We start from the raw sequence: 26,301 nt of genomic DNA on the forward strand, positions 1-26,301 counted from the left end.
AGCGGATGTTCGGCATATCTGGCCACCCCTGCCCCCCCACCGCAACCACCACCTCCTTACCAGGGACTGATCGGAGACGTTACGTGAAACGTCTAAGGCAGTCTGGTGGGTGAAATCGGAGGTGACGGTTCAGACCTCTACAGTGGCTTCTGATTTTACTAATTTTTCTGTCAAGTTCGGTAGATCCTCGCTGTTTTAATTTTTGAAACGTTACTTATTCTGTCCAATATTTCACAGTTTGTTGAGTTTCTTTGGAGCTGAAAGTAAATGTCACTCGTATTCGTCGTCATTGAATGCGCTTTCGGTTGCTCGTTTTCCTTGATACTAAAATGATATTTGGTTCGAGAATGGCATTTGGAAGTCAGTTTGTTCGTATGTAAATCACTCCGTGTTTTTGGTAAGTCGGTTGCTCATATCATCAAAAATTGACCGTGTTGGGTGCAGAAAGGGTATTCCTCGGTTGCGGTACTTTAGAATCTCCATTGCTACTAGAGAGGAAACTACTGAGAGAATTTTCTAAAATTTTTAGTTTTCAGCATTGTAAAATTGTAAAAGTAATCTAATAAAAGTTTTAATGAATTTCTTACGTTTCCTTTAGTTATAGTGGCTGAAGTGTTAGGTAACACAGGTCCTGAGACATCGCAACCAAGAAATGCCCTTTTTTCACCTAATGCTTCAATTTTCCTTTTCAGTAAAGACATGTTTTTACGCAGAGAATCGCCTGACTGAAGAAGGGGCGATTGTTTCTTTTGATTTCCTCGAGATTTTTTCTTTAATCCTGAAAGTTTCGCAATCGGTGGCGTTACTGTTTTGTCACTGAATGAGTTATCGACAAACTTTTTTCGTGATACTTTTATGATATTTGATTTGGGGATATCGTTTTGATAGTAATTTATATTCTTACCTGTACTCCCTTAATGTTCATTTGATACGTCAATTGTCTGAATCGCAAAATACTTTAACGATTTAAAACTAGATGTGACCATCTACAACCTCTGACTTATGAAGCTTGAAAGATGGGGTGGGGAGGGGGTCTTTTGATTTTTCCTTTTCCAATCTTATGGGATGATACAGTAATTTGTTGAATTTTTTAATTTGAGATTTGTTTTGATTTTCCTCAATAATTTTTAAACCTCAGACTCTAAAGGCCCTTTTCAGGAAGATCGCAGTGTTTTGATGAAGAACGACCCTTTAGAAAAAATCGCCTTTAACTCGCAGCAAAAAATTATTGGCGGCTAAACCGCAAAAAATTGCAGTTTTCATTGCCTTAAATAGCAACGTTATTTCGATATTTTCGTTGCTGTATGCTACTTGGGAATATTACACAACCACTTTCCAAATTTTCCGTAAAGACGTTAATAGCCTGTGACGCTGAATGTCTTAAAATATATTAACTAACGAACTAAACACACTATAACGATTTACAATAATATTAAGTTGGATTCATCTCTTAAGGCATTTAATTATTCTTTTACAGTAAATATTTTCTGGTCTCGGCGACATTTGACAAGGCGGTGCTGGAAGAGTGAAAATGTTTACTCAGCATCAGAGCTGTTCCTGACTTTACAGATCATCCCTTCATCACGGTAAGTCTTCCTTACTCTCTCCTGCCTCCATAGAATTAATTATGAATGGGTAGACCATTGTCGATTTTTTTCAATTTTGAAGTGAGCTGTCGAAGTATTCTTCCTCAAAGGCCGTCCAAGAATTACGTAACACACTTTTTTTGGGCATTTTTGACCCTCTCCCCCTTTCCCCTCTTGTGACGCTTTGGTGATGTAGGTACCTTTCCTTTAACACGTGAAAAAAATGGCTTAACGCTCTCCTCGACACCCCCCCCCCCCCCAGACTGCCGTGCTAGGAAGAACGCCGTATGAACATTCGAGGGTTGTCACATTTCCTTCGGCAAAAACTTGTATTTTAAAGAGAGTTATGAATATTTTCTCGGCGAATTGTCGGAAAATTTAGAGCTTTTCGCGATTAATATTCTCCGAAAAATTTGAAGAATAATGTTCACGGATTGCCCTGAAGAATTGTATTTCATCAAAGAAAATTAGGCAACGTGAGGGGGCTCATACGGCGCGTCGTTCTTCCATAGCATGACGTTATAGCGTTACGTATTTAATGGACGGCCCTCACCGCTCATTGTCGCAGTCGTCATTTTTCATGTAAAATCAGCCTAACTGTATTTCACGTTGTCTAGTTCCCTCTGATAGACTGTTTTTGAAATACCGAAAACGACTGTTTTTCAAATACCGAAAACCAAGGAGTATATATAACCTTGAAACTTTCCGAGGGATAATTTTAGATTCAGCGGAATAAATGTACACTCACTGAATTCAACGGCAGGATTCAGCTTTATTTTTTGTCAAATATAATATTAAGACGTAGCCACTTTTGAATTACGTAATGCTGGCCTCAACCCCCCCCCCTTCAATTTTCAAAATATCAGGAAACTCTGAGAAAACATCTTGAAAAAATTCGGGTTTTTTGGAGATATTATTTCGCTGACATACAACGGCAAGAGATCAACAGAGGTGTGAAGAAAGGGTCACGCGTAGAAAATATTCATTCGGGAAGGGCGGGACGTTGTTTTTTTAAATCCCCACCCCCCTAAGTTTGTTACGTAGTTCTTAAATGGCCCCTATCACCGCAATCACACGCTGAATGTGGCTTGAATGTGGAAGTCATCGGCGCGTGACGCGCAAAATTCAGCAACGATTCTCAGCAACCATCGGACCAATTTTGAATTTGTCTGAACTATTCGAGTGGATTTGATACACATCTGGATGAAAATAACCCGAATTTGCTAAATTTCAGCCGTTGGGCGATGACTGTTGACTTCCACATTCAGGTGCTAAATTCAGCGTCTGATTGCGGCATAAAGTATTCCATGGTAGTTTCCCGCTTAAAGATTTTGTTGAGGCCACCCGTGCTGTAAAATAGGTTGTCTCTAGGTTCTTTCCAGCCTCCCCCTCCCCCCCTATGTCACAAGGCTGGCCAGTTGGAAAAATCAGGTCCTTTTTTCCGTCTGATCGCGTCGGTGTCGTCTAAAAGAGAGCCAGACAGCTTGTTTTGCGTAGGAAATCAAGATAGACGATAGAGTCTAGACAGGGTAACAATGGATCCGGCCTGAAACGGCAGGTGGAGCAGCCAAAATTGGTTTCTCGAAACTTCGAAACGGTTACATAAGAGAGAGCGACAAAGAGACTTATCGGTTTCCCTTCGGAAGAAGTGTCTCTGAAACGGCAAGGGTAGGAGGGCCGCCCCCCCCCCCCACACACACACACACGTTTTTCGCCGGACTAGAAGTCTCGGCGCGGCGGTGTGTGGTTTCAGACCGTACGAATAAACGTGCGGACCCCCCCCCCCCTCTTTCCTTTCCAAAGACGCCCAGCCTATGTCATTTTCCTTTGCCGGTTGTCCGTCTAGATCAGAGATTGCTTTCCACTTGCGCGCAGTGTCCGTCCGGTGGCAAGTAGCCCCGCTTAAAATCTTTATTCCATTCATTATAGTGTCAAAACGTTTCTTCTACGGTTGTGCTGCTCCTCTTGTAGTGCTCGTCAATTGTTTTCGAGGAAATTTCATATATCGTGTGTAAATCCTCGCTGAATGGAATCGTGATGAGAGGAGGCATTTTCTTTGCGACGAATTCTCGATGTGATCAGTTCACCCATGTGTTAAAATCCCGATTGCACCGCGCGCCGGCCGTCCGTGATTTTTGTAAACTTTCAGGAGCATTCCGAAGGCTCCGTTTGCGTTCGTGAAATTCATAAGCGACTACATGTGCCTGCCCTCTCCTAATCGTGAAAAATTAGCAGCTTCAGCTATACCTAATGCAGAGTGAGTGGTCTTAATTCATTCATTTTTCTATGAACACTCGAGTTGTCGGACAGTTGGCTTGCGTTTTTATCTTGTCCGCTTAATATGGTCTTTAATATTCTATTTACTATATTTTTTTTTTTTCTCTAGGTTTTCAATCTATGCATAATATCGCAATGATTGAAATATCCATAGGGTGTGATCATTTCAATGCTCGAATTGGGAAGCACCTAAGGTGTATATTGATATTTTGACTAGAAACATGTCCCTAAGAACTTATCCGAAAATTGAACCGTGCTGGGGGCGACAAGTCAAATTTTGCTGATTTCCTATTCCAGACAATTGATTGCAGGTGGAAATCATTTTTTTTTTCTTTCTAATATTTCGCATTCTGCAGAGGTGATGTAGGTATGAGAGAAGTATCCTAAGAGTAAAATTAAAATGAATTTATTCACTTGTTCCTGCATCATGAACTTGGCCTCAAAAATCACAAATCATGGATTACGAGTACCTGGTTTTTTAATGTGGTTTAAAGACGATTTTTAAGATCGAGTCACTGTGATTACTTCTACCGACAAAATTTCCCCCACCAATCTCCCCCAGCGGCGTGGCGTGAATTGCGATATATCGATTGTTATGCCATTTAAATCTATGGTAAAGAATCGATTATGAAGGTGTTCGCTGCGAACACCCTGTTTATCGATCCTTTTCCATGGGTTTAAATGGCATAAAAATCGATATATCGCAAAGCACGCCCGCCACTGATCTCCCCCTGCGCTATCTAAATCCTTGTATGTTTACTGTCCGTTGACTCTCTCCTTCTTCGTCAATTTGCCCCCCCCCCCCCCCGCGAAAGGACGTAACTCCATTTCAACGTTGCCAAATTTCTCCTCGCGAATTGCATATTAACAAGGAAAATGTTGGGCAGTTCTAACCGAAAATTTCACCGATTATTCCTCGGATTTAATGCGAAATTCAGAAAACTTTTGACGAAAAATTGCTCAGGTACTTTTAGTAAAATAAATTAATTGTTTCAAACAATTTGGCAACCTTGGAATGGAGTTACTCTCCTTCGTCTGAACGACGACGAATTGGACCTGCCTCTCATGAAGGAGAAAAATCACGGATGTTTTTAAGCATTTATTATATGTGGCGTTTCAGCCAAAAAATTAATTGTAAGTATGACAGAAAATCTGCAACGTCGCCAGCCGAGCCACGCGGTTTGGGTGTTTGCGTCGTCGACATGAGGTCAATACTCCATTAATTGAAATGTTTGCCCCTTGCCCCTTCATTGGCCTCCATAAAACCCGTGCGAAATGAAGGATGCGACTTATCGAGCTTCTGTGTGTGCTGTGGTATCACTCAAAATTGAAGGTACTTTTTCATTTGTGGAGCCTATCGTCGTCGCGTTGCGCTGAATGTCTCTGTCAGTCGTCATACCTGTCATTCACTTTTCGTTGGAGTTTCTCCCGCAAATACGCGGTCAGTGGAGAAAAGGTTCAGCTTGAGGCCGTTTTGCGCCCGTTCCCTACAAGGGGAGAGGAATAAATACGCCTGCCAAAATGCCTTCAGTAATATTCAAACGGCTCTTGTTTTCTGTGTTGAATTTTCCGATTTGTTTCTACTTACTTTCATAGTCGATGCCACTATTAGGATCAGCAACTGTTTCTCTCATTCAGCGAAAATCTAATTGCCTTTGGACATGTCCATAGACTGATTTAGTGGCTAAGTCATAGTTGAATTGTAAACATACACGCAATTACCGAGAAAGTCAATAATTTTACCGGGATTTCTCGGTACAATTACCAATTCCATCAATGGTAATTTTACCAAGAAAAAACTGGGATCGAATAGAACACTGAATTCTTGGTAATTTCACCCTTTTCTTAGTAAATGTACAGAGATTTTTTTTTCAGTGTACATGTCAAAATATCGTATTTTGAAAAACTTTAAATACCACGCTCGAGATGGTCATCCGGCCAAATTGACAACAAAAATTATCCTCTGTCGATCCTCTCTCTTCATCTGATTGTGAGTTCAGATAAGAGATTTTCTCTGACACCCGCGCGTCGCCGCGCCGGTCGCCGCCGGTCGCCAAATCGAGATTTTGCCAAGCGGAGAGGGGATGTTCGGCGTGTCTGAATACGCACTGGCCACCTCTGTGACAGTCCCCCCTTCCCCCTCCGGATTAAGATCGGAAACGTCAAGTGAAACTTCAGGCACGTGTGGCAGTCGGGCACACCTCACCGAGAGAGACTGTACAGTTATAGCTCATGATTTTGAGGAACTGATTAATTTTCCTGTAAAATTCGATGGTTCGTCGCCCCGAGAAATGCGCTTGTGATTTTGAAACTCTACCTTTCTGTCTGATTCGATAGTTTGCTGTGTATCACGATATCAGTAAAGTTACTATTTTCTCACTCTCGTCGGTTGCCATTGTGAAAGTTTCCGGTTGAGCCTTTTTTCCGTGACGCGATAAAATGTCATGATATTCGGCTGGAGGATGTCGTTTTGGAAGTCATTCTGTCCCTGAGTATACTCTTCAGCAGTGTTAAATTGGTGAGTTACTTGCTTTATGGCTATGCATATCACTGAAAATTTCATATCATTGATGAGAGTGTGGTTGCGTGTAGTATGAGACAGAGGCGATTGCTTACAAGGGTGCAAATTGTGGAAGCTGAGAATTTTTAGAGAGTTTTTAGATTTTTCAGTTTTCAGATTTTCAATTCTTATGAAGTAATGCTTTGGCATTCATTCTAAAATTAACAAAAAACTCGATAAAATTTCGACCAGCGGGTACGCGTTGACCTTTTCGCGAAAACCCAGCGCGTTGCAGAAAATTGCGGATGCCTAGAACAATTTGCACCCTCGATTGTTCATTTTGATTTTCTGGATATTTTTTATTCTTTAACAATTTGGTCGCGCTGCTATTTTCTCAGTCTTGTCGGTTGTCATTGTATGAGTTTTCGTTACACTGGAAAAAAAACACATCGGATCTAGAGTCCAGACTCTTGAAAACTTTGACAAGAAAAAATACTCTTGATTCAATCGGATTTTTGCTTGAATCAAAAGGAAATCCGCTTAAATTAAGAGGCTTGGTTCTTGATTTAAGCTAGATTCTGATTGAATCAAGAGTACTTTTTCTTGTCGATGTTTTTAAGAGTCTGGACTCTAGATCCAATGTGTTTTTTTTCCAGTGTAGTCGTTTCTCGTAGTATATTTATGATATTTGACTTCAGGATATCTGTTTGAAAGTCACCTTAGAAGTTATTTTATTCATATACCTCTCAGTGATGATTTGGTGAGTCACTTGCTTATACCACCAAAAAGTGTACAGTTTCGATGAAGATGTGGTTGATCAAGTAGCACTGATCGCAATAAATTGCATTTAGATGGTAAAATCCATTAAAATTGCATATGTACACTCTGTAAAGTAAATTAATCGTCGAGTCGAAACCATCTCTGTCAATTTGTCGTCCCCCCTCCTCCCCACGAAAGAACGTAACTTCATTTCAATGTTGCCAAATTTCTCCTCGCAAATTGCATACTAAGGTGATTCGATGGACGCCATATTTTGTGTCAGAACGGCATGCGATATATCGCATCAATTGGTTCCATTTTTTCAGCTACTCGTTATTTTTCTCCAATTTTGAGATCGCAATTCTGTTGTCAGGAGACTAAAGCACTCACTTACCAATTTTAACAAAGAAATTCAACGTAATAAAGGCGTGGTTTTTTCAGAGAGAAAACATCGCATTCGATACTGATATCGAAACGGCGCTCGAATGCGATATTTTCTCTCTAAAAAAACCGCTCCTTTATTACGATGAATTTCTTTGTTAAAATTGGTGAGTGAGTACTTTAGTCGCCTGACAACAGAATTGCGATCTCAAAATTGGAGAATAATGACGAGTAGCTGAAAAAATGGAACCAATTGATGCGATATATCGCATGCCGTTCTGGCACAAACTATTGCGTCCATCGAATCACCTTAATATCAAATCGTCGCTTGGCTGACATAAGGGCGTAACTACACATTGAGATGATCCCGGAAAAGCATCGGTATGTATGGAAGACAGGGTTCATTACAGAGTGTAGTTACACCCTTATGTCAGGAAGGCGACGAAATTACGAAGGAAATTCTTTGAAAAATCGGAGGAAAAATATCTACGAATTTCCCCGAAAACTTCTGATTTATCCAAGGAAATTTGGCAACGGCTGAGGGTTTATACGACGTTTTGCCTTAGCACGGCAGCGTTGTTCTTCGTGACAACTGAGATTCGTGTTTTGGTGAGGTGTGACTACCCCCCGCCTCTCCTTTTCCAAGTTTTTCCCCCAACGCGACGGGTATTTTGTCATCACCTCTTGGTCAACACCCAGACTCTTATCTCTCTTTTACTGCCGATTTCCTTTTCATCCGATACTCTTTAAGAGAATTTCCTCCGATGCCGCCGACCGGTCGCCAAACGGCCAGACAGGGATTCTGTCGAGCGGATGTTCGGCATATCTGGCCACCCCTACCCCCCTCCCCCCTCCCCCTTCCACCTTACCAGGGACTGATCGGAGACGTCACGTGAAACGTTTACGGTAGTCTTGTGTGTGAAATCGAAGGTGACGGTTCAGACCTCTACAGTGGCTTGTGATTTTGAGGAGTTAATTTTTCTGTCAAGTTCGGTAGTTCCTCGCTGTTAATTTTGAAACGCTACCTATCCTGTCCAATTCCACAATGCGTCGAGTTTCCCAAGAGTTGATAGTAAATGCGCTTTCGGTAGCCCTTCCGTGATACTTAAATGATATTTAGTTCGAGGATATCAATTTGGAAGTCAGTTTGTTCGTATGCAAATCTCTCCGTGTTTTTGGTAAGTCATGAAAAATTGACCCGCGTTGGGTTCAGAAAGGCATTCCTCGGTCGCGGTGATTTAGAAGCTTCATTGTTAGTTTATACTTAAGGTGATTCGATGGACGCCATAAATGTGTCAGGATAGCATGCGATACATCGCATCAATTGGTTCCATTTTTTTCAGCTTTTCGTCATTTTTCTCCAATTTTGAGATCGCAATTTTGTTTTCAGAAGACTAAAGCACTCACCAATTTTAACAAAGAAATTCAACATAATAAAGGCGTGGTTTTTTTTAGAGAGAAAACATCGCATTCGATACTGATATCGAAACTGCACTCGAATGCTACTATATTTTCTCTCTAAAAAAACCACGGCTTTATTACGTTGAATTTCTTTGTTAAAATTGGTAAGTGAGTGCTTTAGTCTCCTGACAACAGAATTGCGATCTCAAAATTGGAGAAAAATGACGAGTAGCTGAAAAAATGGAACCAATTTATGCGATATATCGCATGCCATTCTGACACAAAATATGGCGTCCATCGAATCACCTTAAGAGAAGGAACTATTGAGAGAATTTTCCAAAATGTTTACTTTTCGGCATTGTATAATTGTCAAGATAATCTAGCAAAAATGTTAACGAATATCATGCGTTTGATTTAATTATAGTGACTGAAGTGTTAATGGAGACCCTGAGACACCGCAATCAAGAAATGCCCTCTCTGCACCCAACGCTTCAATTTTCCTTCTCACTAACGAAATGTTTTTACGTACAAAATCGCTTGTTTGAGGTATCTGTGAGGGGCGATTTTTCTTTTGATCTCCTCGAGATTTTTTTTCATCCCGAGAGTTTCGCAATCAGGTTACTATTTTGTCACTCGGGTCGGTTATCACTGTATGAGTTATCGGCAAACTTTTTTCGCGATACTTTCATGATATTTGGTATAATGATACAGTTTTGATATTAATTTTTATTCTTACCTGTATACTCTCTCAATGTTGATTTGATACGTCAAGAACCTGAATCGCAGGATATTTTAACGATTCGGAGGGGATTAGATGTGACCATATACAGCCTCTGACTCATGAGGCTTGAAAGAAGGGGGGGGGGGGCTCTTCTGACTTTTCCTTTTCCAATCTTATGGGATGATACGGAAATTTTTTAATTCGAGATTGTTTTTGATTTTCTGCGGTAATTTTTAAACTTCAGGCTCCAAGAGGCCCTTTCCAGGAGGGTCGTAGTGTTTTGATGAAGAACGACCCTTCAGAAAAATTGCCTTTAACTCGCCGCAAAGATATTGGCGGCTAAACCGCTAAAAGTTGCAGTTTCATTGTATTAAATTGCAACATTTCTATATTTTCGTTGTTATATGCAACTTTAGGAATATTATATTAGACAATTTACACTGATGTCAAGTTATGGCTATATCTCTTAAGGCATTTAATTCTTTCTTTTACAGTCAATATTTTCCGGTCCATGCGATATTCGACGAGGTGGTGCACGAGGACTGAAAATGTTTACGCTGCATCAGAGCTGTTCCTGACTTTACAGATCATCCCTTCATCACGGTAAGATTTTTCTTACTCTTTTCTGCTTTCAGAATTCCAGGAAGAACCTCGCTCACCCGATCAAGCCCCCCTCGAAACAATCCTAGCCACGTGCCTGGTGTGCGGGAAGAGGGGGGGGGGCGCTATTGAGCAAAGTGTGACGATACGTGACGGTTTTTAGAGATTATATTTCACAAGGATTTCCAAAGTGCTTCACAGCTTTATATCCGTGGCATTCCGGAGAACTTTTGATAGATCGGGGCTTCGTAAGGGTGCATCGAATCGAAGGGTGCACCCTAGCGAAGAGCAACTGTTAATCTTGTTAACGTAGCAAGCGTCCTTGGGTATTGAGAAAAACAGAGGTCGTTTACGGATTCAGCACTAATATATTACATAATATTCAACCATCATATTCCCAACATTTTTTTGCAGACCTGTGTAACTCATTGAACCAAAATACGGTGAAAAAAAAGACTTTTTACTAAGAAAAAAATTTCAATAAAATCATTAACCTGTTTTCATATTTCCGGATATGTTTTCTAACGGGAAATATTCATTCGGGAAAGACGGGATTTTCAATTATTAGCACGTATTTTTTTTCAAAGCCCCCCTCCCCCGGCTTGAATTTGTTTTGTAACGCTGAGCTTGACCCTTTCCCCCCCCTGTAATGTAACGTTACGCTGGCTTAACCCCTCTCCCCCTTAGTATGTTACGTAATTCTTAAGCCGCCCCTAAATTATTCCATGGTAGTTTCCCGCTTTAATATTTTGGGGTTGCGGGTTTTTTACAGATTTCGTTAAAGCCACCCACGCTAGTAAAAGAGGTTGTTTCTAGTTTTTTTTCAGCCTCCCCCTCCCCCTCTATGTCGCACCGCCGGCAAGTTGGAAACATCAGGTCCTTTTTTTCCGTCTGATCGCGTCGGCGCGGCGTCGTCAGAAAGAGACCAAGACAGCTTGTTTTGCGTAGGAAATCTTAGATAGACGATAGAGTCTAGACAGGGTAAGAATGGAACCGGCCAGAAAAGGCAGGTGGAGCAGCCAAAATTGGTTTCTCGAAACTTCGAAACGGTTACATAAGAGAGAGCGACAAAGAGACTTATCGGTTTCCCGTCCGAGGAAGTGTCTCTGAAACGGCAAGAGTAGGAGGAGGGTCGGGTCCCCACACACTCACACGCACACGTTTTTCGCCAGACCTGAAGTCTCGGATATTTCAGTTTCAGACCGTCCGAGTACACGTGCACCCCCCCCCCCCTCCTTCCAACGACGCCCGGCCTATGGCATTTTCCTTTGCCAGTTGTCTGTCTAGTTTAGAGAATGTCTCCCACTTGCGCGCAGTGTCCGTCCGGTGGCAAGTAGCCCGCTTAAAATCTTAAATCTGTTCATTTAAGTGTCAGAAAGTTTTTCCTACGGTTGTGCCGCCCCTCTTGTAGTGCTTGTCAATTGTTTTCGAGGACATTTCAAGGTATCGTGTGTAAACCCTCGCTAAATGTAACCGTGATGATGAGAGAGGCATTTTCTTTTCGACGAATTCTCGATGTGATCAGTTCACCCATGTGTTAAAATCCCAATTGTACCGCGCGCGCCGGCCGTCCGTGATTTTTGTAAACTTTCAGGATCATTCCGAAGGCTCCGTTTGCGTTCGTGAAATTCATAAGTGACTACATGTGCCTGCCCTCTCCTAATCGTGAAAAATTAGCAGCTTCAGCTATACCTAATGCCGAGTGAGTTGGTCTTAATTAATTCATTTTTCTATGAACACTCGAGTTGTCGGACAGTTGGCTTGCGTATTTCATCTTGTCCGCTTAATATGGGTCTTTAATATTCTATTTACTATATTATTTTTTTCTCTAGGTTTTCAATCTATGCATAATATCGCAATGATTGAAATATCCATAGGGTGTGATCATTTCAATGCTCGAATTGGGCAGCACCTAAGGTGTATATTGATATTTCGACTAGAAACATGTCCCTAAGAACTTATCCGAAAATTGAACCGTGCTCGGGGTGACAAGTCAAATTTTGCTGATTTCCTATTCGAGCAGGACAATTGATTGCGGGTGGAAACCTTTTTTTTTCTTTCTGACATTTCGCATTCTGGAGAGGTGGTGATGTAGGTATGAGAGAAGTATCCTGCGAGTAAGATTAAAATGAATTTCTTCACTTGTTTCTGCATCAAGAACTTAGCCTCAAAAATCACAAATCATGATTTACGAGTATTTAAAGACGATTTTAAGATCGAGTCACAGTGATTAATTCTACCGGCGAAATTTCCCCCACCGATCTCCCTCTGCGCAATCTGCATCAGTTCATACTCGTATTTTTTTAATTATAAACTTAAAAAAGCTCCTAATCCTATGTATAACCCACAGACATATTTTCTCCCATTTCGAAATTGTGGCTCCCTATTTTCACTTTAAATCATAGCTCTCATCCCTTTGATACATTTCGATTATTTTCTTTTCGTTTTATTTTTCAGATTTTCCAGCTTCACAACTGGTCTGTTATGAACTTCCGAGTCGCAAAAGGTATGTAGTCTTATTTTTTGTCATTACCGTATGTTTGGATAATTCAGCTTCTTCCCATCATTTCAATATTCCAACGATGCGTAGACTTAACTTTTTTCTTCCACATCACTTTTCGTCGGCAGGGATACCATTATTAACCTCATTCAAATTCATTCCTTTTATATCTCATTTATATTCACCCATTTTCTTTGATTTTCACGGTGTTTCCTGCTATATTTTCATTTTTCTTATTTTTTTTTCAATTTCCTCTGACAAATTATTTTCTCTCCCTGCTTCATTTTTCATGTGGCAATTTCGACGATTCTAAATCCTTTTACATACTGTCTGTTGACTCTCCTCTTCTCCGTCAATTCCCCCCCCCCCCCCCGAAAGGACGTAACTCCATTTCAACGTTGCCAAATTTCTCCTCGCAAATCGCATATTAACAAGGAAAATGTTGGGCAGTTCTAACCGAAAATTTCACCGATTATTCCTCGGATTTAATGCGAAATTTGGAAAACTTTTGACGAAAAATTGCTCAGGTACATTTTAGTAAAATAAATTAATTGTTTCGAACAATTTGGCAACCTTGGAATGGAGTTACTCTCCTTCGTCCGAACGACGACGAATTGGACCTGCCTCTCATGAAGGAGAAAAATCACGGATGTTTTTAAGCATTTATTTTATGTGGCGTTTCAGCCAAAAAATTAAGTATGACAGAAAATCTGCAACGTCGCCAGCCGAGCCACGCGGTTTGGGTGTTTGCGCCGTCGGCATGAGGTCAATACTCCATCAATTGAAATGTTTGCCCCTTGCCCCTTCATTGGCCTCCATAAAACCCGTGCGAAATGAAGGATGCGACTTATCGAGCTTCTGTGTGTGCTGTGGTATCACTCAAAATTGAAGGCATTTTTTCATTCGTGGAGCCTGTCGTCGTCGCGTTGCGCTGAATGTCTCTGTCTGTCGTCATACCGGACTTTAACTTTACAATGGATTTTTTTCCGCAAATACGCGGTCAGTGGAGAAAAGGTTAAGCTTAAGGCAATTTTGCGCCCGTTCCCTACAAGGGAAGAGGAATAAATATACGCCTGCCAAAATGCCTTCCGTAATATTCGAACGGTCCCTCTTGTTTTCCGTGTTGAATTTTCCGATTTTTTTCTACTTTCTTTCATAGTCGATGCCACTATGAGGATCAGCAACTGTTTCTCTCATTCAGCGAAAAACTAATTGCCTTTGGACATGTCAATAGACTGATTTAGTGGCTGCGTCATGGTTCAATTGTAAACATACACGCAACCCTTACTGGAAAAAAAGTCTCTTGGATCCAGTGTCCAGACTCAAAAAAAATTTGACAAGAAAATATACTGTTGATTCAATCGGATTTTTGCGTGAATCAAAGGGAAATCCGCTTAAATTAAGAGGCTGGCCCTTATTCAAGCAAAAATCTGATGGAATTAAGAGTATAGTTCTTCTTGTCGAAAATTGTAAGAGTCTGGATTCAAGATCCAAGACACTTTTTTTTTCCAGTGTTGCCTTTGATTCGCGTCGTTCGCGTCATGGTGGTCAAATGCACTTATGTGTTTCTTACGATCTACATTTTGCCCTAATTGAGTCCTTAATTCATTTAGGGCCTAACAATGGCTAAATTGTAATGAATTAACGCAATTGACTCACGAAGAATTTGCACGTTAGGTCACATTCTTTCTGGTTTGAACCAATACTTTGATATTATGTATATCAAATGACGTAATCACAAAATCAGTCATTCTTGCCATTCAAAGAAGACTATTTTTAAGAAAATTCTTCCCATAAATTTCATACAGGGCCACAGGGGGGGGGGGGGGTATATTTTATGGTTGTCAATGCGGGCGTCGCGCTAAGCGATCATTCGGGAGAGCGGCGTGCAAAATAAGGAAACTGGGCGTTCAAAAAAACACAACTGGAGATGCGAGAAACGAAGGTGATATATTCTGAATATGGAAAACACAAATGTGGTGGATGGAAATGGATAAAAAGACTAGATGCCGTGACAGCATCCTTTCGAGATAAAACGTTTCAAAAAAGATGGCCTAAAAAAAGTGAGAGAACTCCACAATACTCGCGGCGTCATCCGCTCATCACCGCCTCCCCCAATCACCGTTCAGCTTAGGTGTGACGTCATTGACCAATGGCTGGGCGTGAGACGGGACAGGCGGAGAGTCGTTGACATCCCCCACGTTTTGGGAGATTGCGACCGCGCAATCCAAATGGGAGGGGGGGGGGGTGTTCTGATAAAATTGTGAAGTATTTATGTGTTGATAATAATTAAGTTACAAACCTAATGGGAAGTGGCTGGAACTAGGCCGGGGCCTTTACATGGTGTTTCAGCTTAAGATTGGGGGGGGGGGGGGGGGTTTGCCTTAAGGGCACTTTGTTTGATGTGAGAAAAAAATGCTAAAGACTAATGTGAGATGAAGATTCTTGATTACAATGAGGTAGGAGGCAAAAAGAGATAAGATAATACTGGTAATGACAATAATGATAATCAAATGATAATGATGTTAACGATAATGATAATAACAAGTGATACAATTTGTATTACACTAAAAAGAGTGTTTCCTTTGGAATGATGCCAAAGGTGGCAATGTGGGTTTCGGGTGTGGTTTTAAACGTGAGACATGGATTATTTCTTGTGAGATTTTGTTTCTCATTGGCATTTCAATTACATAGTTTACATCAGATAGTTTTTTTATCACTTTAAAAGGACCTTTGTATAGGGGATCCAATTTTGAGTGTTTGGGAGTTAATGTGACAAGAACTTTATCGTTGGGTTCAAAGTGGATGGGCTTTCTACCTTTGTCGTAGGTTTCTTTGTACTTATTTTGAGCTTTCTCAATGATTGCTGGAAGGGATTGCCTTACTTTGATTAAATTAGTTATGGAATCTAAAAGGTTTGAGTCATCCGTGGGTAAGGATGCGGATAGGGAAGTGTCTGGATGATAACCATGGGTTAAATAGAAAGGTGAGTGGTTTGTCGCGGAGTGGACAGTGGAATTATAGGCAAATGTTATAAATGGAAGGAGGTTTGACCAGTTGTTCTTGTTGTCGTTGATGTAATGTTTAAGGACTGAAACGATGATGGCATTGTTGCGTTCAACCAGGCCCTGCGACTGAGGGTGGTATGCTGTGGAGAACTGTTGGTTAATGTTTAGTGATTTGCAAACATTTGCGATGAGGTCATTTTCAAAGTGTGACCCACGGTCGGAAGAGATTTTGTTGAAGAATCCGTAGTTTGGGATCACTTTTTTTACTAGAAAATCTGCTACTGTTGGGCTATCGGCGTGAAGTGTAGCGGCCGTGATAGCGTATTTTGTAAGTGTGCAGATGGCCATTAGGACATAGGTGTACTTGTTGGAGCATGGTAGGGGGCCTAAGAAATCTATGATAATATGTGAGAAGGGTTTGCCGTTCAAGGGTGGCTTTATTGGTTCCAAAAGTCCATACTTTGGAGCTTTTTTGATGTATGCGCAAGAAATGCAACTTTTTATGTGTGATTGAAGGTCCGTAGAGAGGGTGGGCCAATAGTAAAGAAAACGGGCGTGATCGTAGGATTTTTTAAAACTGAAATGACCTGCTCCATCTATTAGGCTGTTGTGGCAAGAGTTGAGGACTTCTGGTCGAAGTGTTTCTGGGATGTACAAAGCTAGAGACTTTCGAAATTTTGAGAAGGTCTGTAGGTAGACGAGGTTGTCTTTTAAAACAAAACGGCGGGACAGTCGAAGTAATTTTTGGTCAGTAACTGATTGTGGGTGCAATAAAGCATCGTAGATGGCCTTAATTTGGGGGTCATTTTGCTGTGATTGAAAAATGTTAGTGGAGTTATCGAGTGAGATAGAATTTACTTGTGGGTACCGTGAGAGGTAATCAGCTGCTTTAATCGATGGTGAGGTGTTTTTTGTATATACTATGTTAAAATCGTAGTCGAGTAGTTGGGAAACGAGCTTGTTTAAGCGGGATGAGGCGTTTTTGAAGTTTTGGAAATATTCCAGGGATTTATGGTCACTGATGACAGTGAATTTTCTGCCGTATAGAAATTCTCGGAAGTGTTGGGTGGCGTGTACAAGACCGCGTAATTCTAGCTGAGTTGCGGACCATGATTTGAGAGGGGGGAGTATTTTGCTGAAGTAACCAATTGGGTGTAGTTTGTTGTCGGTTCCTTTTTGAGCTAAAATTGCTCCTGTTGCTATGTTTGATGAGTCAACAATTAGGGTTGTTTCCTTGGATTCGTCAAAGTTGTGTAGGACTGGTGGGGTGATGAACTTGGTTTGTAATGAGGTGAAAGCTTCCTGAGCAGCTGGGGTCCAAATGAACGGGGAGTTTTTTGATTCCTGTTTTAGGATTTCATAGAGAGGGGCGCATGTCTTAGAGAAGTGGAATACAAAGTTGCGGTAGAAGGTGCAGGATCCAAGAAAACTTCTTAGTTGTTTGTACGAGGTGGGTGGTGGGGAGCGTAAAATGGCTGATAAATTTGATTTTGAGGGTGAAAATGTGGTTTCAGAGATGTGAAAGCCTAGGAGGTCGATAGAGGTATCAAAAAATGAGCATTTCTCTGTTTTGATGCGGAGGAGGTGGTGAGAAAGACGTTCAAAAACAATGTTAAGGAGGCGTAAATGTTCTTCTAGAGTGTCACTATAAATGTATAGATTGTCTACGTAAATAACAACGCCGTGATAAAGAAGGTCAGCAAAGACCCTGTTGATTGCACGACTGAAGGAGGAAGTTCCATTTCTGATGCCCATGGGTTGGCGGGTGAACTGAAAAAGACCTTGTGGGGTGGTAAGTGCTGTGCAAGGGCGTGATTTTAGTGTGAGTTCTTGCTGGTAGAAACCTTGGAGAAAATCTATTTGGGAGTAGTATCTGTGACCTCGTAATTCTGACAGGATGTTGTCAATTCTGGGTAAAGGGTATCTGTCAGGAATTACTTTTTTGTTTAATTTACGGTAGTCAACTACTAGGCGTTTGTCTGAGGGTGTGAGTTCTGAAACGTCTTTTTGTAAATGTGGTTTTTTTACTAGGAAGGCTGGTGAAGCATAGGGGCTTTGGCTTTCTTCTATTACTCCGATTTTCAGGAAGTCTGAAATGACATCGTTTAGGTGTGAACGTTCTAGGGACGATAGATTAAAAGGTGGGCTGTGGACAGGTTCGTCATCTGATAATTTAATTACAGCAGGTAAGATTTTGGCTTTCTTAAGGTCTATGGCGGAAGATGCGAATACATCTTTATGTTTGGAAAATAATGACTTTAGGATATCTTGCATTGCTGGGTCTAGATTGTTGGATATCTTGATGGGAGTTCCATGGATGTCTGTGATATCACAATCCGTGTTGGTATGAGAGGGATCAGGAAGATCAGGTGTGTCAGATATGATTGAATTTATAAGGTTTTGCTTGTGATTCTGGTCGAAGAGGTTTGTGTAAAAAGCACGTAAATGTGACTGGGCTTTAGGTGTGATGATTTGTCTTGAAATTGACATTGGTGTCCCTGCTATTCTGGGAGCGAATGGAGAACAATGCTGGTTTACAGAGACAAGTTGATTCCGTCGATTTGCCATTTTTAAGGCGTTGTTCGAGGAAGTTGAGGAATTTTCACCGGACAGACTGGCTGCGTAGGTGGGTTTGGAAGAGTGCAAACTGGTTGCTGTATCTTCTTGTGGGTTGCAAAGATCAGAGGAGGAGTCTTTGCGTTTGGGAACTACTGGAGTAGTGTTAGGGTTTAGGGTTGAGTGATCACTCGTGTCAATGGAGACACTGTTTATTTGAAGGTTTGCATTTTGGACGTTCCTTGAAGGATGGTAGTCCAGATTGCGTTTGAATGTTATGTCACCTAGTAAAGTTCCAGGTAATAGAGTAATTGGTTGGTGCGACAAATTCTTGACCAGAATGATAGGGGTGATTTTGCCAGTAGCGGCAGAAGAAAATTCTTGTTGGGAGAAAAAAATTTTCTTGGAGTGGAATAAATCAACGTTGGGATTAAGATAGGTTGTTGATTTACTATCAGGTAGGTTGTGTGTGATAGGAATACTGTTGTAAGCCATAGGGGTTAGTATGACGGTCTCTCTAACTCGAACAAACAAACGAACTGGTGTGCTGGGAGTGAGGGAATTTATGAATTTTGAAGAGTCTTTTGGAAGAAGTTTTACCGTAAGAATTTTGCTGTCATTTGTTAAAGACACTGAATTTGTTTCAAAGTTCAAGAGGGCTTTGAAGTGAGTGAGGAATGGGGTTCCAAAGATTACCGGTGAAGATAAGTTTTTAACGACATATGTGAAAATTCGGAAGGGAACTTCATTGATTGTTACGGATAAGTAACCTTTCTTGACGATGCATAGTTGGTCATTGTTGGCAGTCTTTAACTTGACAATTGGGCCACGAGAAGGTAATACTAGATCAGTAAACTTGTCAGAGCAGACGTTAACGGAGGCGCCTGAGTCAAGGAGTGCGTACGTGTTGGAATTTAAAATCTTAACTGGAATAGTAGAACTTGATTCAGTGGTGACTGGGGAAATGAGTAGTTCTTTGATCTTGATTACTGATTTTTGAGGTGTCTTTGGTAAAACTGGGAAATCAAGTTTTGAAAGAGGATTAGAAATGGGTGCAGCTTTGCTGTCAGAAGAAGGGGGGGTACGAGAGTGAACATTTTCTGAAGGGGTTTTCTGCAGTTTCTTACATTGTTGTTTGTGTCGGAGACCAGTTACGCTAAATTTGAATTGTTTTTGGATATTTTACATTTAGGATCTGGACATGTGGTGATTGTATGACCTAAGGATTTACAGTATCTGCAGAATTGTATATTGCAGTCCACTTTGCTGTGTTTGCCATCGCAGATAGGACATTGGTTTGAGGACTCAGTCTGTGATGGGCTTTTGGAGTTGTGTTGGGATGAGTCTGGGCGCTGTTCATTAGATGGCTTCGAAGAGTTATTGTAACGTTTGTGCTTTTTGAAGTTGGAAGTATTTGATGACTTTAAGGCATTGATTTGTTGTTCTTGTAGCTCTATTCTCTGTATTAGTTCTGCGACTCTGGTTTCAGTCGTTTTTGCTACGGGGGTTTCAGTGGATAATTCCGAAGTGCGTAAGTTAAATTTTCTTAGGGAGTCATCTAGTTGGTCTAGAGTGTCGTGTGGATATAGCGTAAGCAAGCTTTTGATTTGTGGTGGTAGACCTTTCAGGATGTGAAAGATTATGAAGTTGTCAGGTAATTTTAAATTGTGACAAAGGGTTTTTACTTGGAAGACGTAATCCATCAAGGACTTTTCACTCATTGTTAATGCATCTAATTGAATTTGGTATTGATATGTTAGGTTTTGACTAGTGAATTGGTCTATGAATTTTTGTTTGAAGGTTGTGTAAGTTAGGGGTGTGAAGGTTTTTTTGAGATATTGGAAGAATGATAAAGCTTCTTTGGTTAGATGCTTGTCGATGAAGAAGGGTACGAGCTCACAATTCCAACCGTTTACGATGATTGCAGACTCTAGATTGATGAAATAGTCTGTCACATTTTCTGAGCCAGAAAATGATGGTGGTGTAATTTTGGGGTTTTTGAAATGGGTGTTTTGGTTTGGTGTAGCTAGAGGTGTAAGAATAGAAAGGGGTTGTGAGGTCATTATGGGTTTGGTCGTGGACGTTGTGTATGTTAGTATTTGGTGGTTGAGATTGGATGGGCTAGGTTTGTGAGTTTCGGTGGATGAAAAGATAGGTGAGGTTACGCTTTGGGAAGATGTAGAGAATATGAGAGGGGGTATGTTTACTTCTATGAAGTGCTGAACACTGGAGGAAACAGGAGCGGTGGTGGTAGGTGAAGTGGTAGGAACGGTGCTCATGATTACTTTCGGGTGATGTAAGTTGTCACAGTTATCATCTGAAAAGTTTGCGTTATCCTCATCGGATAGAGACATTGGTTTGCTGAGGGGGGTATAGCAAAATAGAAAAGTAGAGAGAGAGAAAAATATGCGATTATGAAACGCTTGACAAACCTTGATCACTACACATTCACTTAAACACTAATGCACAATTATCATGGTAATCCTGTTGGAAGAACTGTCACTAAGTTCACAAAATCACCGAAAATCCAGATTGTTGGAGGAATGAAGAAGAGCTGTGTAGAAATTCCATGGTGGCAGGCAGAACGGCTGAAGTCCAAGATGTCCGAACGTCAAGAGAGGGAGAGACCAGGGATTGCCAGAACATCCAGGGCCAAGTGTGGTCGGTCGTCTTTTATTTTTTCGCTTTGCCCATAGGCGCGAGGGCAAAAAGGTTAAAACCCCGCAAAAAGAAAAACTGCTCGTCTGAAACTGATGTTTCAGGAACTTCTCTTCTTCCTTCGGGTGAAGAAAGGAACTTCAGGACAGTGCGAGTGTTGGCGATTTGTAAGTGATTTTGGTGGAGAGTAATCACTTATCACTTGTTCACGGTCAAAGTCAGGTTCGCAGTTGCACGTTGTTGAAGGGAGATGATTCGAACTACACTTCTCGCTATGGCGGAGAAGCTGGTTTCGGCACCATGTCAATGCGGGCGTCGCGCTAAGCGATCATTCGGGAGAGCGGCGTGCAAAATAAGGAAACTGGGCGTTCAAAAAAACACAACTGGAGATGCGAGAAACGAAGGTGATATATTCTGAATATGGAAAACACAAATGTGGTGGATGGAAATAGATAAAAAGACTAGATGCCGTGACGGCATCCTTTCGAGATAAAACGTTTCAAAAAAATAGCCTAAAAAAAGTGAGAAGAACTCCACAATACTCGCGGCGTCATCCGGCTCACCGCCTCCCCCAATCACCGTTCAGCTTAGGTGTGACGTCATTGACCAATGGCTGGGCGTGAGACGGGACAGGCGGAGAGTCGTTGACAATGGTATCAAATATCACGCTCATAATCAGTTAGAACTCATGTCGCTTGTGATATTTCGAATTCTTGATTTATGGATTATGCAATGCAAACCTCTAAAGATCTAGATTTTGAGCAAATTCCGGCATTGATGGAAACAATTCTCCTCAAGATCCCTCCACGGGTGCAGCATGTTCACTAACTAACGACCAATCGGTCGTTCGCAAACTTCGTAGACATTGTGAAAATTGCGTAGGCTACAACCTTGCATAATGAATTATATAAAATGTATTCCTTTTGATGAAAACGCGCTCCATTTTTGTGTGCACCTTCGGAACTTGTGTAGGCGCGCTGCCCTACGGATTTCCAAATAGCGTGCGCATTTCGGAACTTACAACGGGCAAGTTGCGCTAGTGACAGAATCGTGTTTTTAATGATTGATCCTTGTAGATCAGCTAAAATTAAGAAGATCTGTCAAATCAGCATCTTTCTACGTTGAATATTAACCGAGATATCTTCCTTTGAAAAGTCGAATTTTTTAAGTCTTCCACCGCGGTAGTGCATAACCATAGAGTACTTAGAGTCGTAATGTAAGTGGGAGAGCTGGCGCCATGTTCTGCTCGACGAGTTCTGAGCCCGGTGTGCGGGGTCACTTTTTCGATACAAATTCGATCCAAAATGGCGGTGTGGAATATGGCCGAGTCCCCGTGTATCGCAAACAATCGATTATGTATCGAAAAAGGGACCCAGCGCCGCACAGGAATCTCGGAATTCGGGACCCGGAAAATGCTTAAAAGTGCGGCGCCAGCTCTTCCAAGTTCCACTTGCATTACGACTCTATGCACTCTATGTGCATAACATGGTATGTACTAACGCAGTGGATGACGTCATAAATCGGGTTTTTTTGGCGCGATTTTTAGTTAATATGCAACGTAGAACGTTGCTGTTCGGACAGGTCTTATTATTTTTAGTTGATCTGCAAGGATAAACCATAAAACACGAATTTGTGACCAGCGCAACTGACCCATTCTGCCGTGCTAAGGAAGAACGCCGTATGAACCTTCAGACGTTGCCAAATTGTGTCTGAAAAACACGAATTCCCCGGTAAATAACTTGTGAACATTTTTCTTCCAATTATTCAGAGAATTCTGTTCGTAGTTTGATCTAAAGTCCCTAAAAATTTCAAGGAAATCGTATAACTTTCCTCAAAAATGAACATTTTATCGAAGGAAATTTGGCAACTCTCGAATGCTCATGAAAAACACGAATTCCCTGCACTGGAAATAAAACACATTGGATCTAGAGTCCAGACTCTTAAAAACATCGACAAGAAAAAATACTCTTGATTCAATCGGATTTTTGCTTAAATCAAGAACCAAGCCTCTTCATTTGAGCGGATTTCCTTTTGATTTAGGCAATAATCGAATCAAGAGTATTTTTTCTTGTTAATGTTTTCAGGAGTCTGGACTCTAGATCCAATGTGTTTTTTTTTCCAGTGTGGTAAATAACTTATGAATATTTTTCTTCCAATTTTTCAGAGAATTTGGTTCCCAATTTCACCTAAAGATTCTGAAAATTTGAAGTAACAATATTCATAACTCTCCTCAAAAATAGACATTTTGTCGAAGGAATGGCAACTCTCGAATGTTCATATGGCGTATTTCCTCAGCATGGCAGCATTAGCGCGAATCGCGAGTCAAGCAAGAGCCGAGACCTTTACTGGAGATCGGGTAGAGATCAAGGGATGCTTGAAGTATCCCATCAGTTCTGCAGGCACTTCCGGTGATCGTTTTTGCCGCAAAGTCCAAAGTTTCCTAGAATTTTTCCGGGTAGATGAGATCCCTTTTCACAGATCCGGTCACAATCATGAAGCAACAAATCTTTCCAGCATATTAACAACAATGAAAAAAAAAGTTTGGTCTCTTTTCCGCTGACTTAGACTTTTAAGACGGAGTAGAAAAATCGGATGGGGCTATACGCGGGACGCAAGTACTCCGTTTCGATTTCCAAGTAGGTGAAATTGCGTATCCACGCAATGAAGGAGAATTTTTTTTCCGCTGACTTAGAAACTTTTAGGCTGTGTCCGCACCGAATATTGCCACAAAAATATCGAGGCAAAGATTTTGGATGGGGCCAAACGCTTGCTTAACACGACTGTCTCGACTTTCAAAGCGATAAAATTGCAAATCGACAAAATGAAGAAGAACTCTTTTCGACTGACTTACAATGGAGATGTTGCATGTGTGAGGAATTTGCGATTTGATTGTTGATTTTTCTGTAAAAGTTCGCGAGAAACACGATGGTGCCACTGGTTTTCTCTGAAATCAACTCCCAAGCTCAAAAAAAGCTCTCAATTTGAGGCCAAAATGGAGGGGATATCCCACGCTATCCTGAGAGTCCACCTCAGTATCAAGACAAACTCTCCATTCAAAGATAGGGAGCAAATATATTGACAGGGCTGCCACCTTATTTGGGGACTCTAAAACTGAAATCACGGCAACCCTGCCAATGTATTTGCTCCCTATCTTTGTATGGAGAGTTTGTCTTGATGTAGAGGTGGACTTTCAGGGTAGCGTGGGATATCCCCTCCATTTTGGCCTCAACTTGAGAGCCTTTTTTGAGCTTGAGAGTTGATTTCAGGGAAAACCAATGGCACCATCGTGTTTTTCGCGAACTTTTACACAAGAATCAACAGTCAAAGCGCAAATGCCTCACGCATGCAACATCTCCATGAGAGACATTAACGCAGGAGCAGAAAAGTTTGATAGGGCAAAACGTAACATGTTTGTTCAAGATCTTTTTCTAAGTATGTAAAACCAATCCAGAGGCATATTTCAAAGCCCAGGAATGTTTTTTTTTAAATTAACAAGTTAAGACCCACAATTTGTGCACAGATGAGCAATCATTGTGGTCAGTGTAAAATTCCATTTGTTTGAGTCTTAGCAAGTCAAGGCAGCACAGGTTTCAATCAATTGCGATTACATAGCAAAATTACTGCTATTAAATCGGAGTGTTGAATATGTTGTCCATTCTTTGTTTGAAGGGACTTCTCTTAGTCGCGATAAGTTGCACTTTTTTTGTATTTCGAATTGCCTAACGGCCTCACTCATAAAACTATTAGATCGTTTATGATGGGACTTTATGAACCAAAAAATTTAAAAATAACACAATTTAAATGATAAAAAATTGTAATTTTTTCCATTGACTTGTACCATTCTTTCAAATTTCCGTTGCTCTATGCTCCATGGGAACGATAATATTATATTTATGGCATTTTTATTTTGGATTTATCTAATAAAGCATTCATTTCTTTCTTTTACAGTCAATATTTTTTTGGTCTCCAACCTTCGTCAAGGCGGTGCGCAAAGACGGAAAATGTTCACTCTGCACCAGAACCGTTCCTGAATTTACAGATCATCACTTCATCACGGTAAAATCTCTCCAACTCCCTCCAACTCTCAGAATGAATGGCGAACGAACCTACTATTTGTCTTTTCTCTCAATTTTTCGAAGTGAGCTTTTGTAGTATACCTTCAGGAGCACTGTGCCGGGTTATTTACAATGTTTATTGTTATGCACTGAAACACTCATTTTCTGACTGTTGCGTGGTTTTTATCGTCTCCTGAAAAAATGTCATTTTTCCGAGATGGGTCGTTTTCGAATTAAATTCTTTCTGATATTCTGTCTTAGTAGACCCGAAAAATTGGAGAACGGAATGTCTTGAAAGTAAGAAATTCCCAGATTTTGCAAAAGCGCATACTTTTTGAATTTAACGGCAGCATTTAGTTTTATTTTCTATCAAATGAAATGAATCGTGAGAGTAATATAGGCCACATTTTGGAGTTAGACTAATTGAGCTTGAAGGCTTCCATTTATGAACGTATCTCAATCAAAAGGAACTGTCTTCATCGTAACCTGGGCTCTGACACTCACAGTCGCACGAATTAAAGCATAGCGGGGCTCTTGTCACAATGGAAATATTTTCTTTTGATTCAAATATGTCCACCTATGAACGAGTCCGAGGAAAATTATAAAGACCTTCCTCAAAGTAACGTTAACCAATTCCCCGCAATGGCGGCGAAAGGGAGGGAAAAATTCAAATGTATTCAGCATCATACACCAAACAGGGTTACACAAATTGCATTGATGAAAAACTAAGCAGGTTGCATACCCTCCAAATTGCAAGGTATTTTTGGAACTTGCAAAAATCAAAATTAAGGCCTCAATTATTAAGTGAATGCAAACTTGAAAAAGAGGGATGAAAAGCAAGAAACAGGTGAATCTCAAAAACTGATTAAATTGACCTCTTTTAAGTAAGGGGCTTGGAGGAGACTTGCAAAAAGTGCTGTTTTTACTAGTTCAAGAAATACGTGTTTCATTGTTCAAAATTACATGGAGCCTTGTAGCGAATAGAAAGTTGAAACTAATTTTTTGATGCTGAAAAATTAGATTTTAGCAGTGAATTTTTCACAGGGTATATTTTGGAGACTAGTTTTAGTTGAAATCATTAATATTTTAATTTTTTCATGAATTGCACATTTCCCACTTATCTGCCACACCCGTTACAAAAATTCGTTTGATGGACTAGGGTTTACTATTTGAATATTGCGCTATTTAAAAGATCGACACGGGATTATTTTTTTTCTGCCATAAAAAGCTTGATTTACTTTGAACGTTACATTTGATGACCGTCTAAATGCCGCGAACTTTTGGCTCCTGCATGGATTG

At 40.8% G+C, this 26,301-nt stretch overlaps 1 long non-coding RNA gene across 1 annotated transcript; it reads left to right on the plus strand.

Annotated features, from left to right (window-relative positions):
- The first annotated feature begins 165 nt into the window (after nucleotides 1–165).
- Nucleotides 166–25,551, plus strand: LOC140223997 (uncharacterized). The gene is made up of 3 exons (XR_011899237.1): nucleotides 166–397; nucleotides 1,478–1,586; nucleotides 24,896–25,551. It is a non-coding gene; the product is annotated as an uncharacterized lncRNA (long non-coding RNA).
- Nucleotides 25,552–26,301: the final 750 nt, after the last annotated feature.

Source organism: Bemisia tabaci, chromosome 2 (assembly GCF_918797505.1).
Source record: "Bemisia tabaci chromosome 2, PGI_BMITA_v3".
NCBI lineage: Eukaryota > Metazoa > Arthropoda > Insecta > Hemiptera > Aleyrodidae > Bemisia > Bemisia tabaci.